Genomic DNA, 7,755 nt, shown 5'->3' with positions numbered 1-7,755 from the left:
GATATATAGCAGGTTCATTACAACTCACTCACATACACATGGTCTCATTTTCAATGTGAAGCCTTCTTTGAGCCTCATTCAGTTTCGACTTGGGATTCATATGCTCCATGAGACCATTTTTGTCTTATCGGTCACTGTGCAACTGCATTATGGTCAGAGTATGTAGTCTTTTTGATACCAACTTGGGGTACTTGTTATGACTTTGTCAGTCTGATGTGTCCTATTCGGTCAGTTTCCCTGCCATCTCCATTCTTCTCATCTTCTTTACTAAGGACACATAGATTCACTTTCCACAATGAGCACTGTTTAATGTCTTCTTTTTATTTTTACTTTATTTATTTATGTATTTATTTTGAGACAGAGTCTTGCTCTGTCATCCAGGCTGGAGAGCAGTGGTGCGATCTCGGCTCACTGCAACCTCCGCCTCCCAGGCTCAAGTGATTCTCCTGCCTTACCCTCCCGAGTAGCTGGGATTACAGACATCCACCACCACACCCAGCTAATTTTTGTATTTTTAGTAGAGATGAGATTTCACCATGTTGGCCAGGCTGGTCGCAAACTCCTGACCTCAAGTGACCTGCCTGCCTTGGCCTCCCAAAGTGCCAGGATTACAGGCATGAGCCACTGTGCCCGGCCTCTTTTTAATTTTTTAAAAGTTGGGAAATGACCAGGCATGGTGGCTTACGCCTGTAACCCCAGCAGTTCGGGAGGCCAAGGTGGGCAGAACGCCTGAGGTCAGGAGTTCAAGACCAGCCTGACCAACATGGAGAAACCCTGTCACTACTAAAAATATATAATTAGGTAAGGTGGCTCATGCCTATAATCCCAACTACTCAGGAGGCTGAGGCAGGAGAATTGCTTGAATCCGGGAGGCGGAGGTTGCGGTGAGCGGAAATTGTGCCATTGCACGCCAGCCTGGGCAACAAGAGTGAAACTCCACCTCAAAAGACAAATAAAAATAAATAAAAATTGGGAAATAAGACTACCTGAAAATGTATGAAAATGTACACATACATTTTTTTTTTTTTTTTCCCGAGATGGAGTTTTGCTCTTGTTGCCTGGGTTGGAGTGCAGTGGTGCAATCTCGGCTCACTACAACCTCTGCCTCCAGGGTTCAAGTGATTCTCCTACCTCAGCCTCCTGAGTAGCTGGGATTACAGGCACATGACACCACGACATTTCAAAGTTAATAAAGTGATTACCCTTATACCCACAATCCAAGCCCATAAACAGCTCATCATTAAACGCCAGGCAATTCACGTCTGTGCCTCATGGAGGATATCTCCAGCCCCCAGAGGAAACCACCGTGGTTCATTTTGTTATCATTCGCCCCCCTCCCTCATCTTTACATTTGCACCTATGCAGAAATCCCCAAATACCCTGTTTTCTAGTTTTGATGATGTTTATGCTACATATGATGGCATGGCATAGAATATTTCTTTGTGCCTTCTTTCAGGAAAAGAATGGCTAAGCAGGTAGGGTGCAGGTGGCATTCATTCTTTCTTAGTTATATTCATTCCAGAGACCTTGGTTCTGTATCTCACTTTAGAGATTATAAACACGGCTGCTAATACCAATTTTGCAAAGCCCTCCCAATGAGCATTTTACAAAAGTCATTGTTGGCTGAGCGCGGTGGCTCACGCCTATAATCCCAGCACTTTGGGAGGCCGAGGAGGGTAAATCACTTGAGGTCAGGAGTTCAAGACCAGCCTGGCCAACGTGGTGAAACCCTGTCTCTACTAAAAATACAAAAATTAGTCAGGCATGGTGGCACGCACCTGTAGTCCCAGCTACTCGGGAGGCTGAGGCAGGAGAATTACTTGAGCCCAGGAGGTGGAGGTTGCAGTGAGCTGAGATGGCACCACTGCACTCCAGTCTGGGCGACAGAGCAAGACTCTGTCTCAAAACAAAAACAAAAACAAAAACAAAAACAAAAAAAAAAACGGGAGAGAGAAAAGAGAAATGCCACTGGTAAGAACAGAGGTCCTCCTAGGCGCCCATTCTGCATGACCCAGCACTGCTAAGTTCAGCTTTCAGTGTTTGGGGAGGGCCTGCAGGTCGGGGACCCCCACTGTGACTGAGCGGGCTCAAGCTTGGCACTTTCTCCCGGACCCCTGCTGCCTGCAATTCCCAGGAATCTGCCGCTTTATCATAGAATCTGGATGACTCGTGGCCCTCCCCATCCTGGAAGGAATGAAGAGGAGGAGGGGAGGCTGCTTCGCCAGGGCAGCCCCAGACCTTGCCAAGGGGCCTGGGTGCACTCCCACCCCCAGGGAGCGCTGTCCGGAGGAGAAGGACCATGGCTGAAATCAGAATGCCTGGATTCAGCTGGGGGTGGAGGGGCCGGCGCGGGAGGCGGGGAAATGTCTGTAGGTGAGGGAACACGCCTCCCGCCTCCAGTCGCTGAGGCTGAACTTAGCCGACTTTCGGGGTTCCCCACCCCTACCCCTAACTGGTCCTCAGTTGTCACAGATGTAAATTGAGAATTTTCAACAATCGGTTTAGCAAACATACGCCAGGCCCCCTTCTGAGCGCTTTGCGTCTATTAACTCACGCAAAGCCTGCAACCCTATGAAGTGGCTGCTGTTATCACTATCACTACAGTGGGGGAAACCAAGGCAGAGCGAGGCCAAGCACGAAGCCCAAGATCCCACAGCCAGCAGGTGGCCGGGAGGGGCTCGACCCCGTGCTGTCAGGCACGAGAGACTCGGCTCTTCAGCCCCAGGCCGGAGCCTCCCTGCACTGACGGGGTCGCGAATGGGGGCAGGAGGGTTCGTGTGTGTCCTTACCCCTGGGACGCCAGCTCCGGGGACGGGGACCTCGCCGGCGTGGGAGGCATTTAATGAGCGCCGTGGACCGAAGCCAGGACGGTCTTAGGAGAGCCACTTCCCTTCTTGGCCGCCTGAAACGCCCTGCAGGGTTCTGCTTCTGGAACTGCATTCGAGGTCAGAGCTTCTAGTACGAGTAAAGCGGATCCTCGGGAAGAGACCCGAACAGAAGGAAATCACTGTCTTGGAAGATGTAAGTCCGGGATGGGACAAAACCCACTCCGGGCGGGGGGCGCGCGCCACCTGGCGGCGGATCCTGCTAAGGCGGCGCCGCCGGGAGACCAGAAATGTTCGATTTTGGCAGTGGGGCGAGGTGGTTGGAATTGACGAATGGGCAGTTGTCTGAAAATCATTGTGTGAAACTAAGGACTGTCTACCAGTGGCTTCCAAAATTCTGACACACAGTAAGAAATCATTTTGCATCAGCATTTTTTTTTTTTTTTTTTTTTTTTGAGACAAGGTCTTGCTCTGTTGCCGGGGTTGGAATGCAGTGGCACCATCTGGGCTCACAGAAACCTCCGCTTCCAGGATTCAAGCAATTCTCCTGCCTCAGCCTCCTGAGTAGCTGAGATTACAGGCGCCCGCCACCGCGCCTGGCTAATTTTTTATTTTTAGTAGAGATGGGGTTTTACCATGTTAGCCAGGCTGGTCTCGATTTCCCGGCCTCAAGTGATCCGCCTGCCTCGGTCTCCCAAAGTGCTGGGGTTGCAGGCATGAGCCACCGCGCTCGGTCGTATCAGCATACTGTTACAAAAGAATATCACCCTCTATAGTCAACAATAATGGATTGTATACTTCAAAATAGCTAGAACACTTTGCATGTTCTCACCACAAAGATATAACAAGCGTCTGGGATGATGGATTTGCTAATAACCTTGATTTGATCACTACACAATTTATATATGTATCGAAACATCACACTGCATCCCATAAATATATACAATTAAAAACAAAATTTAGGCCGGCCACAGTGGCTCACGCCTGTAATCCCAGCACTTTGGGAGGCCGAGGCGGGTAGATCACAAGGTCAGGAGTTCCAGAACAGCCTGGCCAAGATGGTGAACCCCATCTCTACTAAATATACAAAAAAAAAAAGCCGGGTGTGGTGGTGGGCACCTGTAATCCAAGCTACTAAGGAGGCTGAGGCAGAGAATTGCTTTAACCCGGGAGGCAGAGGTTACAGTGAGCTGAGATCACACCACTGCACTCCAGCCCGAGTAACAGGGTGAGACTCCATCTAAAAAAAAAAAAAAAGGTTTTAAAAATACCACCCTGTATTACACGATGCTTTATATTCCACTCTATTTCTTCTTCTTTTTCTTTTTTTTTAAGACAGAGTGTCGCTGTCACCCAGGCATGATTGATCTTGGCTCACTGCAACCTCTCTCCCCCAGGTTCAAGCGATCCCCCTGCCTCAGCCTCCTGAGTAGCTGGGATTACAGTCATGCACCACCACGCCCAGCTAATTTTTGTATTTTTAGTAAAGATGGGGTTTCATCATGTTGGCCAGTCTGGTCTTGAACTCCTGACCTCAGGTGATCCACCCGCCTCGGCCCCCCAAGGTGCTGCGATTACAGGCGTGAGCCACCTTTCCTGGCTCACTCCTAATTTTAAATGCTGGTCAGTTTCCCTTAAAATGGTTTCCTAACTCTCTAAGGATCTGGGATACGGTTTTCCACTGTTCTAGACTATCCCCATGTGTTTTCACTTGCCAGAGATGATGATGAAGAGCAGGTTCACACCCGCACTGCCTCCCAGTGGGCCTTCCCCACCACACAAAGCTGCCTCTGGGATTCGCTGCTAGCTCTGATTTCAGGATGTCACAGCTCAGAGTGCCAAAGACACTGGCCCAAGACCACACAGCCCAGATGTGGCAGTACCCATTTCTGCCTCACTCCCGGAGGAGGAAAATGATTAAATATCCCTAATTTCACTGCTATTGAGTACAATTTAATTCAGTCCTTCCTCCACTTTTGCTGATAAGATTGAGCTGCACTCACCTGCTATTTCTTAGACTATACCACGTAAATTAAAGGCATTCCAGAGGTCAAACTTTAAAACATCTTTTTCACTTTGGGAGGCCAAGGCAGGAGGATCACTTGAGGCCAGGAGTTCAAGACCAGCCTGGCCAACATGGGGAAACCTCCATCTCTACGAAAAATACAAAAATTAGCCAGGCGTGGTGGCACACAGCTGTAGTCCCAGCTGCTCAGGAGGCTGAGGCATGAGAATCACTTGAACCTGGGAGGTGGAGGCTGGAGCAAGCCGAGATTGCACCATTGCACTCCAGCCTGGGCAACGAAGCAAGACCCTGTCCCAAAAAACCAAAAACTAAAAAATCTAGGTTGAATTCTCAGGCGTCTCTGAAGTGGCCTTCGATGTATTCTGAGCTGGGTGCTGCAGGGTTGACCATCTATAAGTGGCGAGCCCAGCCCCGGTCCAGGGGAAGATAGAGGAGGTGAACCTGCTCGGTGTGGGACTAGGATCCTTGAGATGACAGACAGCTGTGGTTAGCCTGAGTCCATCAAACTGTGGTGGTCTATGAGGCCGTTTTGCATGGGGAGCAAATCAGAAGCCTCGGTCTGCTGTGTTTGCTCTGCTGTCTTTGGAAGAGGAGGAAATCGCTCCGAAATGGTAGTTAGGGCTGGTGGTCACGGACTCAGCTCCACACCAAGATGAGATTTCCTGGGCCCCCAGGGAGGAAGAACAGCAGCTGCACTGCCAGGAGCCACGCCTCAGAGGAGCTGCCTTTCCACCTCCCTCCTGAAATGCCATTTTCAACTTTCTCCTTTACTCTCCCATCCCCAGAACCTAGTACGATATATGGCACACAGTACATGCTCAATAAATATTTATCAAATGAATGAGGAAAGCTGTGTGGATGTCCCATCCTGTGCAGCTGTAAGGGGAGAAATCGAGTCTTTTTTTTTTTTTTTTTTTTTTTTTTAACTTTCCTACACCAGTTTTACTTAAAACACAAAAATAAGTATTTCTCTTTCTGTAAGGAAAACTGGCTCAAATATTGCTGAACCAGGCCAGACTCAGTGGCTCACGCCTGTATTCCCAGCACTTTGAGAGGCTGAGATGGGAGCATCACTTGAGGTCAGGGGTTCGAGACCAGCCTGGCCAACATGGTAAAACCCTGTCTTAAATACAAAAAAAAAAAAATTAGCCAGGCATAGTGGCAGGCACCTGTAATCCCAGCTACTTGGGAGGCTTAGGCAGGAGAATTGTTTGAACCTGGGAGGTGGAGGTTACAGTGAACCGAGATTACGCCACTGCCCTCCAGCCTGGGTGACAGAGTGAGACGCAAAAATGAATGAATGAATGAATAAATAAATAGAAAACACTACGCTCCTTTCATCTTTATCGCTGTTCTACTAATAGTCACATATATTTCTGAGCTTTTACTACATGCCAGGTACTGCTCTAAGGCTGTGTATCAGTTCATTTTATTCTCACACAAAACAGTATGTACTATTATCAAGACATTTTATTTTTATTTATTGATTTATTTATTTTTTGAGATGGAGTTTTATTCTTGTCGCCTAGGCTGGAGTGCAATATCACGGTCTCGGCTCCCTGCAACCTCTGCCTCCCGGGTTCAAGTGATTCTCCTGCCTCAGCCTCCCAAGTAGTTGAGGTTACAGGCATGCACCACCACACCCGGCTAATTTTTATATTTTCAGTAGAGACAGGGTTTCACCATGTTGGCCAGGCTGATCTCGAACTCCTGACCTCAGATGATCTGCCCACCTCGGCCTCCCAAAGTGCTGGGATTCCAGGCGTGAGCCACTGCGCCCAGCCACTGTTCTAAGGCTGTGTGTATAAATTCATCGTATTCTCACACAAAAAAGGATGTACTATTATCAAGCCATTTTAAGGGGAGGCTCAGGGTGCTACATTCCTGGATTAGGAAGGCAGATGATGGATTATCTGTTTGGATTTGAACTTTTTTTTTTTTTGAGACAGTCTCACTCTATTACCCAGGCTGGAGTGCATGCAGTACTGTGATCTCGGCTCACTGCAACCTCCGCTTCCCAGATTCAAGCAATTCTCATGCCTCAGCCTCTGGAGTAGTTGGGAAGACAGGTGCACATCACCATGCTCTGCTAATTTTTGTATTTTCAGTCAAGGCAGGGTTTCGCATGCTCACCAGGCTGGTCTTGAACTCCTGGGCTCGAGTGATCCACCCGCCTCAGCCTCCCAAAGTGCTGGGATTACAGGCGTGAGCCACCGCGCCCAGCCTGATTTTTTAAAAAGTTTTTATATAGCTTTGACACCAACGGATTAAATTTTGACGGGGAATTTGGCATGACTCAACTACAGGAAAGCGTTATCGTGGTGTTCTAAGCCCTCTCACTCCTGCACCCACCCCCGCTGCAGGAAAGGGTCAAGGTCAGCTTTTTTTCTGTGCCCCTGCAACTGGAGTTAGGGCTGTCCATAAATAATCCTTCCTTTCTCTCCTTCCAGACACATGAAAAGACTACGCTTCCCGGTGCCCCTTTGAAGTTCGGGGTGACCAGGTGACCCACTCTGGCTGAGTGTAAGCTAAGAAGACAGGTGTCATATCAGGTCCAAGCCTCGCAAGTCACTGCCTGCTGTGCCATCGTCTCTTCTTCCCGTGCCAAAGGACTGGCAGCATTCCAGATGATGGCTGTGCCATGGGCCTGGGGTACACGGGTGATATGGAGGACAGCACTTGGCTGGCCCACAAAGGAGAGAAACCTCTGCTGCCTGAGGACCACGGAGAATCTGCAGCTGTGACTGCCCTGACCAACACGGCTCCAGGAGAGGTCTCAGAAAAATGGATGAATAGGCCCGGCGTGGTGGCTCAAGCCTGTAATCCCAGCATTTTGGGAGGCTGAGGTGGGCAGATCACCTGAGGTCAGGAGTTCAAGACCAGCCTGCCCAACATGGTGAAACC

Source organism: Piliocolobus tephrosceles, chromosome 21 (assembly GCF_002776525.5).
Source record: "Piliocolobus tephrosceles isolate RC106 chromosome 21, ASM277652v3, whole genome shotgun sequence".
Taxonomy (NCBI): domain Eukaryota; kingdom Metazoa; phylum Chordata; class Mammalia; order Primates; family Cercopithecidae; genus Piliocolobus; species Piliocolobus tephrosceles.
Note: the sequence above shows the minus strand (reverse complement) of the source record.